Source organism: Bos taurus, chromosome X (genome assembly GCF_002263795.3).
Source record: "Bos taurus isolate L1 Dominette 01449 registration number 42190680 breed Hereford chromosome X, ARS-UCD2.0, whole genome shotgun sequence".
Classification (NCBI taxonomy): domain Eukaryota; kingdom Metazoa; phylum Chordata; class Mammalia; order Artiodactyla; family Bovidae; genus Bos; species Bos taurus.
In genome coordinates, this window is record NC_037357.1 from 21,143,226 (window position 1) to 21,162,652 (window position 19,427).

The window sequence follows — 19,427 nt, forward strand, 5'->3', positions numbered from 1 at the left end:
GTGGTCAGATGAAGACGACAGTGGGCACTGGGTAGGTCAGCGGCGGCAACATCCCCCGCCCTGCGCTCGGGACCCCTCCCCCAAAAGGGGCTGGCCGAGGGGGCCCTCGGCCGCCCTCCTTCCTCGGCTCCTCCTTGCCCCCGCAGCCCCGACCCGGACTCCCAAACGCGCGTAGGCCCCTGGTTCTCGGGTACCTGGCGGGGCTCCCCGGAAACCCTCTCATCAGCGCTGGCCGGGCTAGGGCTTGAGAGCCACCTTCTTCGCCGCCCCGAACCCCGCTCTCCTCCGGGCTGACGCGGAGGAGATCCAAACTTTTTCTGATCAGCTGCGCGCCAGGGTCCGTGGGGGCTGGTGGGAAGTGAAGAGAGGTAGAAAGAAGGAAGATATAAGGGGGAAGGAGGAGAAACGCGGAAGAGAAAGAAAAGCTATCCTCCCTTTTTGTAAAGCTGATCCAGGGAATTCATTTTGCTAATTTAGGCTTATTGTTCTTCTCTGAACCTCCCCCCCCCAACCACCACCCCACCTTCCCGCAAAGAAACCGCTGCTGAGCGACACTGAAAACAGTCTTGGCGAGCCTATTTTCAGTAGCTGTAATAATTTAAGACAGCAGTGAACTCACCTTCAACTGGGGGGAGAGCTCTGATGTAGAGGGAGAATTGGGGCGAGTTTGAAGGGGAGGGGGTGACTACGGCAAGTGCGCTACCGGCAGGGTTTGCCCCCAGCAAACTGGCAAAGAAGAAGGTGAAGTTCTTGACCAGGCCTGGAGGAATGGGGGGCAGAAGTGAAAAGACTGCAGTTTATAAAGCGCTGCTTGAGGCGGTCTCTTCAAGCGTCTCTGAACTTGATCAGATGTTCTGTTTCCTACAGAGAGATGGCGGCCAGGCTGTGAGGCTGCCTCAAGGCGCAGACTTTGGGGCTCGGCTCCGGTTCGGAGTATGACAATCATAGCCATCTCTCTCTCTCTCTCTCTTTTTTTTTTTTTGCCATTCTCGCTCTCTTATATTATTTGCAAATGCCCTGCTGAACAAAAAAAAAAAAAGAGTGGATTTATAGCCCTGTCTGAACCTGGTCATTATGTCCAGAAAGACCTTGCACCAGACAGGAGAGGGGGCCCTGATCCCACACACAACCCTAGAAAGACAATATTTAAGGGTAGAAGTTCCCTAGGTGACTAGAAGCTTCTGCAGGTAGAAGAGGCAAAGCCCTGGCAGTTCAGAGGGAAGAAGAATTCCACTCACAAGCCCCATTCCCGCCCCACTTTTGCATTTGAAAATGTTAAGAATTCGAAGCTGATTAGCCCAGTGGTTTGAAAACAGGCACTGATCCGGGGTGTGTGTGTGTGTGTGTGTGTGTGTGTGTGTGTGTGTGTGAGCGAATGTGTGTGCAGTGAGTTTGCTGTGTAGTTCATGCTGTGTGCAATGTTCGGCGTGCCAGGGTAAATGTACGTTTGCCTGTTTAGTATTTGTGCTTCGGTGTGTTTGCAGTTATACGTGCGTGTGTGTATACTGTTGGGTGTTTAATTTGTGTGTGTCTGTTTCCCTTTTTTGTGATGTAGTTTGTTGTGCGCCTGTTTACTGCTGTGTTGAGAGCGTGTTTAGTGTCGTGTGTGCGAGTTTACTGTGTTACATTGTGATTGCTGTGTTGTGTCTGGTGTGTCATGTGGGAGGTGGCGGGGACAGTGCGAGGACAGTATAACTATAGCCACTACTCACATACTGAGAGCCAATGGATGGCTCAAGGGGAAGTAACGGAGATGGCTCTAATTCTAACCATTTCTCCTCGTTTTCACAGACGGCGAGCTGGCCGGCCTGGGTCCAGCCTCTTGGGTCAACAGGACCCACAGCAGCCCGTGGGGAGGACGCGGCGAATGAGCCGCGAGAGTGGAACTGTTCTCGCCCCGGGATCCACGCCCGGGGGCACATTCTCGGGGTGGTGAGTGCAGCGGGTTTGGGGGGCCCAGGCAGGACTGGACGTGCAGCGCCCAGCCGACGGTGGGAACGATCCTGGCGAGGCAAGGAATTCATTTGGTAAAAGCGGGTAAAGCGGGCGCGAGGGGTGCTCGCCCGCTTTCGGGCGAGGGGAAGCCGGGAAGAGGCCCGGCTCCGCCCCGCCCGGTCGCCGGCTGGAGCCTGGCTCCAGTTCCCCCACGGCAGCGCCAGCCTCACGGAGCCCACTCGGCGGGTTCCCGGCCGCCTCTGCCGCCGCCTCACCTGCCAGGCGCCGGGCCACGCCCAATCAGCGGCGGTCGCTCGGCCGCGGCTTGCCATGTTCCCCACTCCGCGCTGCCAATTCAGCTGTGGCGACTGCCAATGGGCTGCGGGGCCGGGGGTCAGGTGACCGCGGGCCAGCTGGCTCCCCATTGGCGCGCGCCGCGCGGGCCTCCCGCCTCGGTTTATGTGAGAGGAGTGAGTGATTGACTTTATCAGTCCAAGGACACTACTCTGGAGGCGAACAGGCTGGGACTGGCGCGGCGAGCGGCGAGGACCGAGCCTTCCTCCTGCCTCCTGCCCGCCGGCCGCGAGCCTGCTCTGCTTCTAAGCGCACCCTAGCCGGGAGGCAGGAACCTCCTGGTCCCGCGGCTCTGCGCTCTCGGGGAGAGGTGGGGTGCCCGGGACAGGATTGGCAAACTCCGCCCTCCACTTATTATTTTGCTTATTTTTCTTTGTGCGCGTCTGTTAGTTTGTTAAACCAGATCTAGTTCCAGAATCTTTTCTCCTCCCTTCTACCCCCTCCTTCTCCCCCCTCCTCCCCCCTCCAGGTCCTTCTACTTCCCCTCCTCCCTCCTGTCCCTCTGCAGGAGACTCTCTCAGCGACGGAAAGTTGCAGTCCCTGCTTCAGCCTGAGGGATCTCCCGACCACCGTGTCCAACCGTCGCCACCCCTCTTCGACTTCGACTCTGTGGAGCTCTCCTTAAGCACCCTCGATCACATCTGCGAGGTCGCTGGTGTCGAAAAAGAACCACCCATGACGATGCTCCTGGACGGAGGCCCGCAGTTCCCAGGACTGGGAGTGGGCAGCTTCGGCGCGCCGCGCCACCACGAGATGCCCAACCGCGAGCCGGCGGGCATAGGGCTGGACTCCTTTCGGGGACTCGCCCCACGCCGCCGCCGCCGCCGCCCGCCGCCTTCAAGCTGAGCCCCGCGGCGGCTCACGATCTGTCTTCTGGCCAGAGCTCGGCGTTCACGCCGCAGGGTTCGGGTTACGCCAACGCCCTGGGCCATCATCACCACCACCATCACCACCATCACCACGCCGGCCAGGTGCCCAGCTACGGCGGAGCCGCCTCCGCCGCCTTCAACTCCACGCGCGACTTTCTGTTCCGCCAGCGCGGCTCCGGGCTCGGCGAGGCGGCCTCGGGTGGCGGGCAGCACGGGCTCTTCGCCGCCTCGGCGAGTAGCCTGCACGTCCGGCTGGCATCTCTGAGCCCCCTGGCTACCTGCTCTTCCCCGGGCTGCACGACCAAGGCGCTGGGCACCCGTCGCCCACCGGGCACGTGGACAACAACCAGGTCCACCTGGGGCTGCGCGGGGAGCTGTTCGGCCGCGCTGACCCGTACCGCCCGGTGGCCAGCCCGCGCACGGACCCCTACACGGCCGGCGCGCAGTTCCCGAACTACAGCCCCATGAACATGAACATGGGCGTGAACGTGGCGGCCCACCACGGGCCCGGCGCCTTCTTCCGTTACATGCGACAGCCCATCAAGCAGGAGCTGTCGTGCAAGTGGATCGACGAGGCTTCAGCTAGCGGCCCAGAAGAGCTGCTGGCACCGGACCTCAGCACCATTGCACGAGCTGGTGACACATGTCACCAGGTGGAGCAGTTGTTGGGGGCCCGGAGCAGAACAACACGTCTCGCTATTGGGAGGAGTGCCCCGCGAGGGCAAGTCTTTCAAGGCGACTAGTACAAACTGGTCAATCACATTTCGAGGTGCACACGGGCGAGAAGCCCTTCCCGTGCCCCTTCCCGGGCTGCGGAAATCTTCGCTCGCCCGAGAACCTCAAGATCCACAAGAGACTCCACACAGGGTAAGGGGAGGCGGGCGGGCCGGTTTCGCCGCGGCCGCGCGCCGCAAGCCGACATTGCACCGCGAGAACGAGGGGTGGCGGCCGTAGAGAGAGGCGGCGCCCCGCCGGGGTGGTTGGAAGAAGTAGCGCTGTCAATGTCCCTCCACCTCTCGTCCTCCCCGCCCCGCGGAGCTTTTGCCCAGTTCTAACTTCCCGGGCGGACGGCTGTGCGGTCTCAGGAACTAATTGGAACCTTCTCGCGCCCAGGAACCCACTGGCGCCGCCTCTTTTTGTCTCTTTCTGGGTTACTCTGGAGGGACTCCGAACGCGTGCAGAGAAATTGTTCACAAGCGACTTAGCTCTCGGCACCCAGTCGGGGGAGGCAACCATAGAAATGCTAATGAAAACTAACTTTCGGTTACTTCCGCTCTTTTTTACCCTTGATTGGCACATCTCCTAATTAAATGACTGGTACTTTTGTCAAACTATTTTTATTTGGAGTTCCAGGTTCAATTCAGTCCTCCGGGAGGAACGCTAACGTAGAAAAGGCACCCCAGTTTCGTGGCTTGTTCAGAGCATCTTGTAAAACTGTCCGGAGCCCCCTGGATTTATATAGTTTTCTCTTTTCGAACGTTAAGTACGACGACCTCAGCTTTTTAATGCTGGGCTTAGCAAAACCGATGCATTTGAAAGAGGCAAATTAAAAGGTACAAAGGAGGAACTAAAAGGGATTGTCCCGTCCTCGGTCCATTGTCCCTCCCGGGCTTGGCTGCCACGCCGAGATACCGGCGGAACGCGGCAGCGCTCGGAGGCCCCGGGCCGGGTGGGGGGCGGGGGGAGTACCGCAACTCGGGGGAAACTTTGGAGGAGCCAGGGGCTTGCCCTCCGGCCCGAGAACAAAGGGACGGGCAGGTTCTGGGCCGGCCCTGCCTCACCCCCGCCCCCGACCACTGCTCCCCACCCTAGCAGGCTCAACCCGCGATCTCCATTTTTCTCCAGGGAAAAGAGATGCCACGGCAGCCCCCAGTCGGCGCTCCCTCTCCGGGCAGACCGCCGGAGAGCTCTGTCTCCCGCTGCTCGGCCGGAGGACGCTCCTGGCCCTGACTCTATCCCCCCACCCCCACCCCCTTTGCGTTTCTGCCTTTTGCAGGTGAGAAACCTTTTAAATGTGAATTTGAAGGCTGTGACAGACGCTTTGCCAACAGCAGCGACCGCAAGAAGCACATGCATGTGCACACCTCGGACAAGCCCTATATCTGCAAAGTGTGCGACAAGTCCTACACGCACCCGAGCTCCCTGCGCAAGCACATGAAGGTAATTACCTCTTTATTAGCGGTCGGCGGTTTATAAACACTCTGCCCGACACCGGGCTGCGGAACGGAAGCGCCCGCGCTGCCAACCCTGTATCTTCCACGTTAAATCCGATTTGCTCCAGCGTTGACACCTTGAACCCATTTGAGGGACCGGGAGGGGGGACGGGGAGGGGGAGCGCAGTAGGGAGGAGGAGGAGCGGAGGGAAAGATCAGTTGTTTCCTGGGAAGCTCTAACCGAGCTCGCCGGGACTGGATGTCGCAGTGGCCGCCTCTCCCCGGCTCAACCCGCGATGAGAACCGAGAGTGCCCGCGCCGAATCCGGGGGGCGGGGGGCTGGGGGCTCCGTTCTTCTTCGGCTTCGGGTAAAACAATAGGGCCGAGGAGCGCGGGGGGATTCCCACGCAATTGTCGGAGCCCTCGCAGCGCCCAGGGCGCCCGTGCCACCTTTCTCTGTACCTGCTTTCGCAAGCCAGAGCGGTCTTGGCCAGACTTGGGCCCGGAGTATTTTATAGGGCCCCAAAGACTGTGCTTACCCCGCTCTAGCCGCGGAGAAAGCATTTCTGAAGGGGCATGAATAAACTAGAGTACTTTATTCCTTTTCCACAATGGCCAATCTTAGGACTCAAACTGGTTTTTTGACGAATGTCTTGGGGTTTTCTTATACATCGGTAATGTGGAAATTAAAAAACAAAACCCCCAAATCAGCAGCATTTTGTCTTTTAAGTGGGTCACTGGGCGGTCTTGCTCTTACAGTGCTCTTGTTTTTGCTTGCACAATGCCAGTTGGAATTATATTCATTATAATATATACATGTTAATTTTAGGTTCATGAATCTCAAGGGTCAGATTCCTCCCCTGCTGCCAGTTCAGGCTATGAATCTCCACTCCACCCGCTATAGCTTCCTGCAAACAGTAAAGATACCACTAAACCCCTTCTGCAGTTCAAACTAGCACCAGCCACAACCCTGGACTTCCTCCCAATTTTAACGAATGGTACGTCTGAGGACAAACACAAACCCTGTTTAACCATAGAATGGACCAAATGCATTTTAAAAAGAAAACTGAGACCAATCAGATGGAAATGGAGTTGTAAGGCAAGAGGCCATATATAGGGCTACATCTGGTTAATTGCAATTGTCCAGGAAGGTTTTTGGGCAAGATCCAAAAGTAGCCATGCCCTTTTCTCAGGATTAGAAAATATGTTTTGGCATTTGAAGGATTAAAAAAAGATCTTCTCACTGCTTTTTCCTCCCCTTTCTCTTGCTCTCTGCTCACCCCATCCCTAAATGCCTTCAGTTCATTTTAACTCTTGTCCTGTTTCTTGAGAGGAAGTTATGGAAGTCTTATTGGTGGTGATGCTAAAACTGATGGAAAAATCTTCGCCTTAGTGGTGATTGTTTAAACTCTCACAGTCTTAAACCGTGCCAAAGTCCTGTTATGTCTTGAACTTTTCCTCAAAGCATTACACTTGTGAATGTATTTTTGTCTAATGGGGTTAAAACTGTTGTTCAGTATTTTTTCAGGCTGAGGATGTGATGTTACTCTACACAAATTGTGACGTTTAGTATACAATTGCCTTTTGTAATAACTTTCTTTTTTGTAAATACATATCCATTGATGCCATATTTATCGTTTGTAATTTAATTATTGCTACAAATGCCGGGAACTGAACAATATTTATGGATAAATGTTTTCTAACAAATTCTGTACAGCTTTTGATTATAACCGCTTTAGCATTAAAATTTATTGTTTTGAAAGAAGAACACAATTTACAGTTTTTGAACCACTGACTCCTTTCTCTTGTTTTGTAACAGCCTCCTTCTTCAAAGAGGAGACGTGAGCAAATGAAATCTTGTTTGTTGGTATTTATAACTCACTCAGATCCCTTTTTTAATTGTTAAATTATTTTTCTATTGCAGTATAGATTCTTTACAGTGTCAGTTTCCATCTGGGAAGACCCTCCTTTCTTTAGCTCAGATGGTTGTTTAACTGCGAGTTTAAATGTGTTTGTCCTGGATTTTCTGCATGCAAATCAAATATTACTGATCAATTCAGTTAGTGGCCATGACATCTCAATCTTGTACTTCAAAGACTGAGAAGCTGGATTTAATCATCCCTGCCCTACATATATAAACCTAAGGTAACCTAATGAGTTTTATGTCCCTTAGTTTTTTATTATCTTACATAAAAATGAACATTGCGACAGGATGCATGTCTGTCTGTTCTATCAAGAGATCACCCATATACCTATATATGTTTGTATCTATGACTTATCTAATCTGCCTATCAAATCTATCTAGCTATCTATATATTTTCAAAAGTAAGCATATGTCTGAAACAGTGATGACGAGTAAGGCCAGTCGAGGCATGCTTACTTATGATTAAAGTGCTTCTTAAAAGAACCATAGACCATTTACAATTTTGGAAGGCACAGGTTGGTTTGTTTTGCTGTATATAGTTCAATTCGTAATTATCACAATTATTCATAACATTTTTATAGCGGTGTAATAACTGCAGCTGTTCTGAAATATTATGGAAAGAAAAAACATTTGCAAAATATGTATTTTTAAAAGTTCATGGTTTGTAGGCAAAGATGTTAAGAGCATTGTTTCCATTAAAATCAATAACAATGAAAAATGGTTGTTTGCTTTGTGATAAAATATTAACAATCCGTTTAATCTTAAGTGAAGCAACTCATTTGGACAGACCGTTTTTTTACAGTTGTTATATGAAAAAGAAACATTACTATTTGGGGGGGTGGAGTGGGTAGAGTATTGAGGGTTTTTTTTTTTTTTACTAATTTAGGGTGCTGTTTAATATTGAGAGCCCAATCTGCATGAATAACCAACTTGCAAATCAGCAAATAGAATGGTGGAGATAAGGAATTGTAAAGAATTTAGCAATGTAATGAATAGGCTTAAGTATCTCCTTCTCTTGAAGGGGCAGTACTCTAGGATTTGTGGTGGCAGTCAGTTTGGTATTATTCATAATCATTTTGAATTCTAGAATTTTGTTTATTGTTCTTTTTGAAGAAATAAAGTCTTGGCACAACTATTTATAACATTTTTGTATTTGGTGCCTGATTTTTTTCCCATGTTCAAATAAATCAACCTTAAATTGAAATGCTCAGAGAAGTTCTGATGATTAAAAGAAACTTTGATTCCTTGGATACAGTTGAAACAGTCTGTTTTAAGTTATCTACTGATCTTTGTCAACAGACAATTAGTTATTGACAGTTTCTAATTGCAAATTGCTTTGGATGTGATTTCTTGTTTGTGGAGAATGGTTTTTTGGGGGGTTTTTTTTGCACTTTCCTCCACCAGTAGACAAGGCAAAGGCCTGAATGCCATGAACGGATTGGGATGCCTTCACAAGTGTGAGCAGGTAACCTGGTCAGTCTACTGCTCCTACCCCCAGACATTCTAGTCTTGACCTTGACATTGAGGGTGCTGGACCAAATTCCTATTTCAGGAGTTTTCCTTCACTTCAAACCAGAAAGCATTTTAAATGCTCAGCAAGTTTTCAGAAAGGTGTGTACTCATAAGATTGGCTTTACATGTGTTCCAACTGAAGTCTAAATGATGTTTTCTTCTGAAATGTTGCATTTAACTTCCACAGTTTACTGTTTCTCTATGAATTTTTCCTCTCCACCCCCAACTTCTCACCTAACCTTAAATGACAGTAGAGTGATGGGTTGGATGCAAGAATTATTTCAAAAACTTGCTTCTCCCACCCCCCATTAAATACATTAACAGACATTCTCCCTTAGGAGACATTAAGTTTGATCTTTTTTGCTAGGCTTGAAATTATTCTGCCATGAAAATTTACAGTAGAGCATTGTGTCCTAAGAGGGGAAGATGTCGAATTAACAATGATGATAACCAATATTAAGATGTGAAAGTTTTGGCCCCCTTACATGATATCCTTATATACGGATGTAGCATCGTTATTTCTGTCTATCCCTCTGCCCTTGTCATTTGGTTGCAAAGAAAACTTTATTTTAGTAGAAACTTTTCACAGATTTTCTTCTATAATCTGACTCTGGGAGTACATATTCTTCAATTTTCAGTAAGGTTCTCTTAAGAATAAGCACCCCCTCCCCCCTCCCGCCGCCCAACAACAACAAAAACCTTTGCAACCCTAAAGATAGATAAGCTGGAAAACATGAATGTCAGCTGGTCTTAGTAAGAGAACGGTTATTTTTACTTCTTGTACCTGGTAAGAACCTTTGTTAAAAGTCCATTAATCTTTTCCAAATGGGGTGGTTTAGTTTAAACATTTCCACGAAGGTGTCTATTTTCATGCAGACAGAAGTCTGGACTTCATCCAGTTTGGAAGGTTAAAGATCAGGGTCAGGCTAAGCAGGGTTGTGGGTCCTAACTACCGCGGAGGTTGAAGAACTAACAGGAACGCCTCTGCTCACAAAGCCTCCTAGGAAAGTTGTGTTCAGGACTTCCTCGCCCCTCCCACCCCCCTCGCCGCCCGCTGTCTCTTCGCCCCTGGCTCCTTCTCCCCTTATAAAACCCCCCAAACAAACGAAAAAAGCCTAAGGGCCTTGGCCCTTAAGCTTCTGAAAGAGTCGCTACCGGTCTGCCCATCCCCTGAACCGCGCGGGATCTCAGCCCCGCAGCCGGGCTGGTTTTCTTTCGGGCGGTCTTCCCCCACGAGACCTAAAGTCTAGTCGGGCTCGGCCCCGGGACGAGGCGTCGCGGAAGTCAGGGCTCCCGCTCGGGGTCCTCAGGCCCCTGGTGGGGGATCCCGGGGTCCCTATGCACACACCAAGTTCTTGCAAGGCCCGGTCGAAGCTGGGGCCGGGGGGGAGGGGACCTCATTTCCTAGAGTCAATTCTCTTGCGGTCTCGGCCCGCTGACCCTTTGACCTCCACCTACAGGGCCCTTGGCGGCCGTAAGCCGGCGGTCGCCCGGGCTCCGAGGACGCTTCGCGCCCCATCGCCTCCCGGCCTCATTAGGCCGGCGGGTCTGTAAAGCAGGAATCAGCCGCTGCCTAATCCGGACCTGGGGTCAATATGAGCCCAAACAATGGTGAGCTCCGAAGGCCACAGCGCAGCGCTGGCCGCAAACTTTGTGTTCCATTCATTTTCTGAAAGCGGCGGGGTGGGGGAGGGAGGGGAGGTACTCGCACGCCCGAAGGCCGATCCCAGCGCCCGGGGCTTTTCAGCGAGAGTCCCCGCTCTCCGGCCCTCCCGGTCTCATCGCCGCGCCAGGGTTTTGGAAGGGCCGGCAGGGCGCTGGGCCCGGTTCGCGGCCCGCGCGAGGGCCCAAGGGCTGGCCTAGAGGCGGCCGCCCCCGCACTAAGAACAAGACTTTGAAGTGGGTTTTTAGCGTGCACGTGTGAGAGCCGCGCCGGGGCCGGAGCGGGGGCCCGCTGGGTGGAAAGGGGAGGCTCCGGCCCGGACCGGCCCCTCCTCCCCCGCGCCCCGTCGCTCCGGCCTTTTCAAGCCGCGGCCGGGACCCCGCCGGCCGCCAGCGCCCAGAGCCCGCGCTGTGCGCAGGCGCAGAACCCGCAGCCGTCGAGTCAGATTTCGCTGCGAGGGGGCGGCGGGGGAGAGTTGAAAGCGGCTCGGCGGCGCCGCGGCCTCGGCCGGGCCGGGAAGGGGGGGCGGAGGGCCGGACGGAGCGGGGGGGCTGGTTTTGGGGCGGCTCTCGGGTCGGAAACATGGCGGCCGGATGCGAACCCCCGCGGAGCGCAGCAAAGCGCTGACGGCGGGCTGCCGAACTGTTGTGTGGTTTCAACTCCCTTTTATTCCTCGGCTCGGAGCGCCTCGCGGGAGAATGTAGGTCGTGGCGGCCGAGCGCAAAATTGTTAAAAAAAAAAAAAAAAAAAAACGGAAGCGGAGAAGTTCTTCCAGGGCATCCTGGGCGTGGGAAGTTGGCGAGCCTTCTGGGGGCTGGGGTTCCCGGGAGGGAAGGGGGGTAGGCTTGGACCTGAAATCTACCCGAAGCCTCCCCACCCTCCGGGCCCGACTGAAAGCGTTTCTCCTCTGACCCCCTCGGGGTGGGGGATGCCGTTTTGAGCTTCGTGCCCAAGTCGGGATCCTCCTGCACCTTCGAGTCGCGAAAAATGCCAAGGAGTGGACACTGTTCTCTTCCAGGACAATGGCGGGGCGCGTGAGCGGAGCACGGAGGCACCGTTTCCAAACCGGGTGCCCTGGATTAGCCGCACGGATATGTCATTGCGAGTTCGAACCCTACACGTTGCTCAGGCCCCGTTTTCTGCATATCTCATTTAAACGCGGGCCTATGAAAAATAGCACTGTGTGCGCTTTTGTGTGTGCTGTTAACAGCTGGTCGTCTTACGAAAAAAGGGGCTGGAGGGAAGGCCATGATTCCGAAAACTTTCATTCAGCTTTAGCTTAAACCGCCTTAATGCTGGCGTGTGAAAGAACCCCTGGTAGTTCTGGGATCTCGAGTCCGTGTTTTCTCTGCAGGGAAAATGGAGCAGATGTCTTTCGTGAGGGGGAAAAAATGTGGGCTTTTAAAAATGTAGTTTTTGACCCCCGTCTCCTCTAGGAAAATAAGCGGCACGCGTTCTTTCAGGTTGCGTCTTCGTGGAGGCCAACAGCTAAACGAAAAGACAGCCTTCTGGGCTGCCCACTGGCGAGGATTTGGGCTCCTGAAGGTGTGGGCCAGCTCCCGTGGGCCACCTTGAGAAGGGCCCCAGGTGGGTGGGCAGGTCATTAGCAAAGCTGGCCCAGATCTGGGGGGAAATCTGCAAAACAGTGCCTTTATCTGCAGAGAACAATTGATGGGGTTGTCTTTCCTCCTTTTCAGTGCACAAAGAAGACGGCTTTGGAGCAAGAATTTGGAATATGCATTTAAGTTGTCGTGCTTTGCATTGGAAACCCCTGGGCAATTAAAATAAGCCTGCCTTGTAGTGTTTTCTGTCCTTTTCTTATGTGTGGTTCGTGCAAGTCAAAGGGGATGGAGACCCTTCTACAGTTTGGAAACTTGTTTTGAAATAGCCACCAAACAGATTTTTACCCCTTTGGGTGAAGTTTGCTTCCAGGGTTCAGCCTCTTCACCCCACCCCCTGACTGGAGTAGAGTATTGACATGTTTGAGAGAGCAAAGGAGGTAGATGGTGCTTGCTGTATACTTTATTTTTCCATGCTGTAGTTTGAACCCTGAGATATGAGCTTTTTCCTGGCTAAATCTCTTGGTACCAAAAGTGTGGAAAGTGAAAAGTTCATTAACTTGAAAAATCTTTAGCCAATGGATAGGCAGTTTGTCTCTCTGAGAACTGCAGTGCCCAGAACGTCTCTAAGATTGACTTTGGAATCAAGCTAAAGAAGCACTGGTGAACTATCTCCCCTGGATACCTGCGGTGTTCTTTGGGTCATTTGATATGGTAAAACTGTGGTTGATTTTCATAAGAGTTACATGAATGGAATTTCTTCTAAACTGGACGAATGACAAATTGGTAGAACTCTTATATTTGTTTGAATGATAACTCCAAAGGGCACTGCTTTTCCCTCTGAGGTTTGGTTTCTACCATCACTATTGAAATTTACAGCTTGAAAAACACGAAGTTCGCAGGAAGCCATTAAAGGGGGGAATGTTCAGAGGACTTAGACTAATAATAACACAGGAGCAAAACGTCTTTGAATAAGATTCTTGTTGCCAAAAATCTGTTGAAACTAAAGAAAACATTTATTTAAAAATAATCTAATAGAGCAAACAATTTTGTATATTTTTAATGTGATGACAGTCCAACCTGTTTACTGATGTGATGAATAGAGAAATGTGAGCCCTGTAGTAAGTGGGAGAATAGCCTTCACCAAATGGCAAGTTTCTAATGTTTGTTCTCTGATAGAGTGTGTATGTTGTCTAATGTGTTTTATTAAAACACAACCTATGTAAAGACCATTTGAGCATAAGGTGTTAAAAATAGAAGATTCCATTGTGTTTTATTATACGCTAGCATTTAAAACAACATATCCAGTAACGTTTTATGATATTTTTCTAACAGTAAATGTAGCTTGTTTTGACCTATCTGCAGTTCACTTTTTGTTTTTTTGCCAGTGTTGTCCTGCTTGGTATCCGGGACAGTCTCTAATTCCTGATGAAGAACTTGATACTGACGTTGGTATGCAGCAGCCAGCCCTCCATAACACTACCTATCCTAAATGCAGGGTTAATGCCGAACCTACTGTGCAAGAAATGATTTACTGATGAGGTTTCAAAGAAAACCACATCAATTTGGATGTCTGTTACCTTGAAGTGATCATTTTAAGAGTAGTAGCTTCTTCCCTAGGTATAAAAAGACTATTTTCTTCTTTGGTGTATTTCATTCTGTGTTGAGCAATCATTTGTGAAATGAAAAAGCAAAAAAGCACCCCCCACCCCCCGCCCCGCCACACACACACCTCCAGCCAATTTAGGATCATAAACGCGAAGATGGAGGTGAAGACTAGCCTAATTCAGTGTGTGTTATCTCATGCATTGTGTTGACCTTGTTGAAAATCTCTTTCAAATATCTGCATTCCACATGTAGAACTAAAGTGTTTAAAACTAGAAATATGAATGCTTGTTTTGTTAATTTCTTGTTTGTGTTCAAAAAGCAACATCCAGGATCTCTACAATCGACTTAAATAAAACCATTTAAATTATTTTTTGTGATTATTGTTTTATTTCAGTGACAACCATAGCCCCTAACTAAATCCTCAGTGGTCAAATAACCTTGATTAACTTGTTGAATTGGGACAATTTATATTCTATTCACATCTTTCATGATACAGCTTGGCTTTCACTGAGCAATAAACTTGGGAAAAAGACCCAACCCGCTGAACAAACCCCAGCCGTTTTGAGCTCACAGTGTTTTCCCGGAGGAACTCAGGGCCAGGTGCTGGGGAGGTCCTGGGGACCTCCAGGGGAGGGGAGGAATTCAGAGTCAAGGATTGATTGGGATGATTAGAAGGAAGGACTGGAGATAGGAGTTTGGAGAAAAAAAGAGCATTTGAACACCACTACCTGGATGAGAGAGGAAAAGACAAAGCTGAAAATAACCTTAAAGGAGAAAGGAGGGCCTCTGGAAAGGGGGCGTTGCAGCATTGCACATTATATGGATATAATTCAGAAGCTCCAAAGTGGTTCTTGGGGCAGACAACTTGGCAACCATTGATTAGAACACTTACAGAATCATGGGATTTAGGTGTTATTAAAACACAAGTTGTTGTTAATTAACTGTAGTGTTAGAGAAGATGAAGACACTTCAGAGAAATTCTTCAAACTCCAGATACTTGATTTCTCATTTAAAATTTAACATCTGTAATCTAATGTGATCTCTGAGTGGCCATCATTCTATTTATTTGACGTGATTATGCCATGGTGAGGTATTATAAAATTGCAGCCTGATAGAGTATATTGCTATTGGTTCTTTAGATCCAATTTTATTAAAATTTCTGCTAAGTAGGCTGATGATACTGGAATTTTTTAAGTAAAGGGGAAAATTGCTCCTCTCCCTCTGATTTTTGTTGTTCATTTACATCAAGAGTAGGCGTACCGTCCAGTCAGGAAAGACTGTGATTCTTTGCTCCCTAGAACTTGACATTCTTATATCCCCCTAGAAAGATGTTAGTAGGAATTTTTGTTTTGTTTTTGTTTTTAAGAACAAGAACTGTGTTCTTTCAGACAGGCAGTGGAGTGTTATAATGGGATTATTAAGAAAGGCCTTGGAAAGGTAAACTACCAAGTTGTGCATGAGCCAACTGCACTGTGATAATAATACCTCCTAGGGTTATTCTAAGGATTAAGCAAGAAAATGTCCATAAAGAGCCTGGCACAGAGTAGGGCCTGGACAAATGTTAATTTGCTTCTTTTCCTCTTGCAGGTAGCTATTGTTTCATTGCTTTGGGGTGGTTTCGTACTTGTAATATTATGGAATATTTTACTAAAAACATAGTGATTTGCACTGGGGTGCAAATTAATGCAGTTTCAGAAAATAAATGGAGACTTAGGGCATCTAAGAAATACTGCATTTCATAAGCATAATCACTAGATCAGGCATGTGAGTTTATGAACATAGCTATGAATATTTAAACACATAAAATTAAAATGTTATTAAATGCCTGTTGTTCATTATCTTCCAATGAATACACTTAACTCTTAGATTAAAAGTAAGTTGTGTACTTAAAAAATTTGTACACATAGTAATTTAATGGTTTAATTTGACAAATTTTTTTACTTTAGTCAACAGCTTCTTACTATATTTAAATGACAATTTTACAATGTGAAAATTGGCATTCACATTTAAGGAAAAGATTAAATCTTATGATGCCTTAAATTATTCAGTTTCCTTCTACTAAATTTATGTTAGTATTATGCAGGTGTGACTATAGAGTAATGAGGCTGCTTTTCTTGTGGGGCTTGGAAGCTTGCTCTGAAGGCAATTCCCAGAGAGGAGCCCCCAAAATGTTTTGACCAATGTCAGGATCCTTAGAATGAGTTTATGGACTCCCTAGGTGATGGCCTCACTTCAGATACAAAGTGAACACCAGCCACCAGGCAGTACAGCCATACTTTTGTTTTTTATTATGCTTTTAAAGGATACCCTGATTATTTTATGTTAATAAAATTGAGGCTTAAATGAAAATGTAGAAAGTCTCTATTACAGCACTATGAAATGTATTTTTCACAGCCATATGTCTACTTACGCAGCAAAACAAGACAGAAATACCTACACACGAAGCTCTTCCCAGAGGAACTGACGGGCGAGTATTTCTTTCCTTCCCAAGGATTTTGGGGGCTTGGAGCTTCCCAGAGAGTCTGTACTGCTGCATGATAATGGCTTTTGTAGAGAGGCTTGGGGGATGTTTCATTATTCCTTTCTTCACTGGTTTAACACCTTTGTCTAGCTTTCTTCCTGACCCCGCCCTATTAGAAGCGCAGGTCCAAGGTGGTGGTAAACTTATTTTGAGTATTGGTTTGTTGTCACCGAGTAAGAACAAGGTTATATTAAAGAAGCAACTTGAAAACTGATGTCTAGTGCAATGCTGTGGTGCCTCCCTGGACGGACCTTCTATAGGTGTGATCACTCTCGAGTCCAAAAATCCAGTCAGCCCAGCCTTTTCCTATAGAGCAGGCAAGGGGGGTGGGGGGTGGGGCAGGAGAACACCCTCTTAGGTTTTTCTTAGAGAAGAATTCAAGTGCTTACTCCTTTTTTTTTTTTTTGTACTTTGGGTTAAAAGCCCTTTTAAAGTACATTGGGTCATCAGAAACCTCACTAAAGAAATGAGAAAAATGTTATTGCTAAAGATTTCCTCTGTAAATGTCCCAGAATCGATAATAGAGCCTATTTGTAGTACAGATAAATAAATGCATTTTAACATCTTGATATAAATCCAGTGCATGGAAATTGTTTACAAATGATTCACTAATGTTACCCAGCCAGAACTTACACGGAAAAGCTACACTCATATTCTATTTTTGCAGCTAATCATCCACAGAATGTGTAATTGGTTAGGCCAGCTGATAAGATTTCTTTAGAGATTTCACTACTCTTTACAAAAATATTTAGTCAGGGTATCCACTGAGATGTGACGTCTTATTGGTTGTGGTGGTAACCCAATACAGAAGGTGTTCTGTTAACTTCTGACCATTGACATATTAAATGAAGATGTTCAGTGAGCAACATCAGTGATTTCAATTGATTCATCAGTCGCCAGTATCTAGCAGCCATCATGTTTCACTTTGCTAACAAGCTGATACCCCACATCTGATGCCAACAACTCTGGTCTTTCAAACAAATGACATGTTTGATAAAGAAAATCTTTTCAAATCATTATGCACTTCAGCATTTGTCTTTTCTTCCAGCACAGCATCTGTGCATCTGTTCCATCAGGCGTCTATTCTTGATCATTTCTGAGCCTTCCATGATTTTTGAACCTGATTTGTGGGTATATCAGGATATGAATGAAGCTGCTTCTTCCATTGAATGTTCCAGTGAAACACAACGTTTATGTTCAAGGCACTAGATTTAATCTTGTGAATGAGATGGCAGGGAAGCGTTTTCATAGGACTTTCTGATAAGACATCCTTATGAAAGAAATTGAGTGGGGGAGGGGAAAGAAGCCCTACTTTAGGAAAAACATTAAGGACATCTTCGTTGTTGTTGTTGCTGTCTTTGCTATGGGTACTGAAACTTCCATACCATTATTACAGCACTGAAAAGCTTCAGAGTTTTAAGGCATTTCTCTGAACTGGTGAAATGAAAATTCCACCTAGTCCAGCTGGCTCAAACAGATGCAATTCATTCTTTAGCGAGGCCTGTTTAACTGCATAATTTGCTTATATGCATAAAACTGAGGAAGTCTTAATCTCTAGTTTGCATGTGTCTGGACTGCATGCATCTGGCTCCATTAGATTGCCTGTAATTGGCATATTGACTAATTGCATAATACAGCTATTTGAACACTGAATTTAAACCCAAATGCTTCTATTAGCACTGTAATCACTTTGGATAAGTGAATAGTTGGAATATGGTACTTGAAAATCAGAACGCAGGACAATAACCGCTTCCCTACTTGAAGAAAAATCTAAAAACAACTTTGAATTTATAAATTAACCAGTAATGCTTTCTCTTGGGCAAATGCTAAATCAGAAAATGAATCAGTAATTGATAAATGCAGAACCTTCATACATAATATTTTATCAAATCTTCTACATTTGCTTCCTTTAAGGGTTTTAAATTGAACATCCACATGCAATATAAATATGTTAATTAAAATTAAATCATTTTGAAAAGGTAATTGTGCATTGTTTTCAATTTGCATTCATTTCTTTAAATGTAGGCCCGGGGCATTTTTGTTGGGGTGGGAGAGGATGGGAGTCTGTAGCCTGCGCTAATTGAAACTTATTTGGTGCATATGTGTTGTTTAATAAAGGAATCGTGGCTTGTGCCGTGCACACGTATAGCATTCATTTAGATTAAAAGTGTGTGTTATGATTGTCGGGTGTTCAAAGCTGAAGTTCCTGGAAGAATCAGGAGAGAGCATCTTTAGCTTAAAATAGGTTATAAAGCCTATTTTTTAAATGTAAAATTCATGTTTATTTTTTAATAGAGAATACACGTACGTGATGAGAAATCAAGAAGTGTACACAGTGACAATAATGTTTCTTTGCCCATCAACAATTCGCAGTCCCCCTGTTCCCTTTCAAGAGACAGTCATTGTTTCTTATACTTCAAGCTTTGAAGAATATTCTCAGGCAAGACTTTCGCTACCTTCCTCCTTACATTTTAAGCATTTTAAAACTCAGAGAGTGGCTACATCTAAATCAAAGCCAAAACTTTGTCACTTCAGAAAACATTCAGTGTTAGTTGGGAAGTTATTGTGTATTTTACCTGGTTGATTCATTAAATCACTGGATGTTCTGGCATTGTACAGGGACAACGGTGTTTATATGGACAAAGTGACGTGGGGCGTCAGGAAATCGTATAGAGAGCTGGGTGTTGAAGAAACTGCATTTTGCACCTACTTTGTGCCCAGCTTACACCGCGTCCAACCAAAAATGAATGTTGACTAAATGGATGAATAATTCAAGTTTGTTTGCATGGAGTATATGATGTAACTTAATTGACACTTTAGTTTTGCTTACTTAGGTATTTCCACAGAATGAGGGTCATGGGGCTGCCTGCTATATGGCCTGCAGATCCCCTGTATCAAAATTCCTTGGACCCCTGCTCTGATAAACAAAATCAAAGTTCTCCAAGTCAGGGCCTAGGGATATGACTTTAAACAAGTGGTTTCAGGGACTTGCCTGGTGGTCAGGTGATTAGGACTCTGCACTTTCACTGACAGGGCTGCTGGTTCAATCCCTGGTCAGGGAACTAAGATCCTACAAGCTGTAGGATGTGGCCAAAATTTTTTTTAAATAAAACAAGTGTTCACTGTAGCTGAATATGATATGTATGAAAGTGTGAGAAGCATTGTTTTCCAGAGAATGGTAAAAAAGCAAAAACTATTGAAACTCTTTCCTACCAATTATCTACTTGTTCTCTAGTGGTCTTTTACGATTCAGTATATCAGAATGGCCTGCTTAATTAATAAACTGCAAAATTATTTTTGTCTAAGGCAACAAATTATTCTCAGCGTGG

The 19,427-nt window shown here is 47.2% G+C and overlaps 1 pseudogene; it reads left to right on the forward strand.

The window, feature by feature from the left end:
* The first annotated feature begins 2,753 nt into the window (after positions 1–2,753).
* On the forward strand, positions 2,754–13,944 carry LOC132342080 (zinc finger protein ZIC 3-like; annotated as a pseudogene).
* Positions 13,945–19,427: the final 5,483 nt, after the last annotated feature.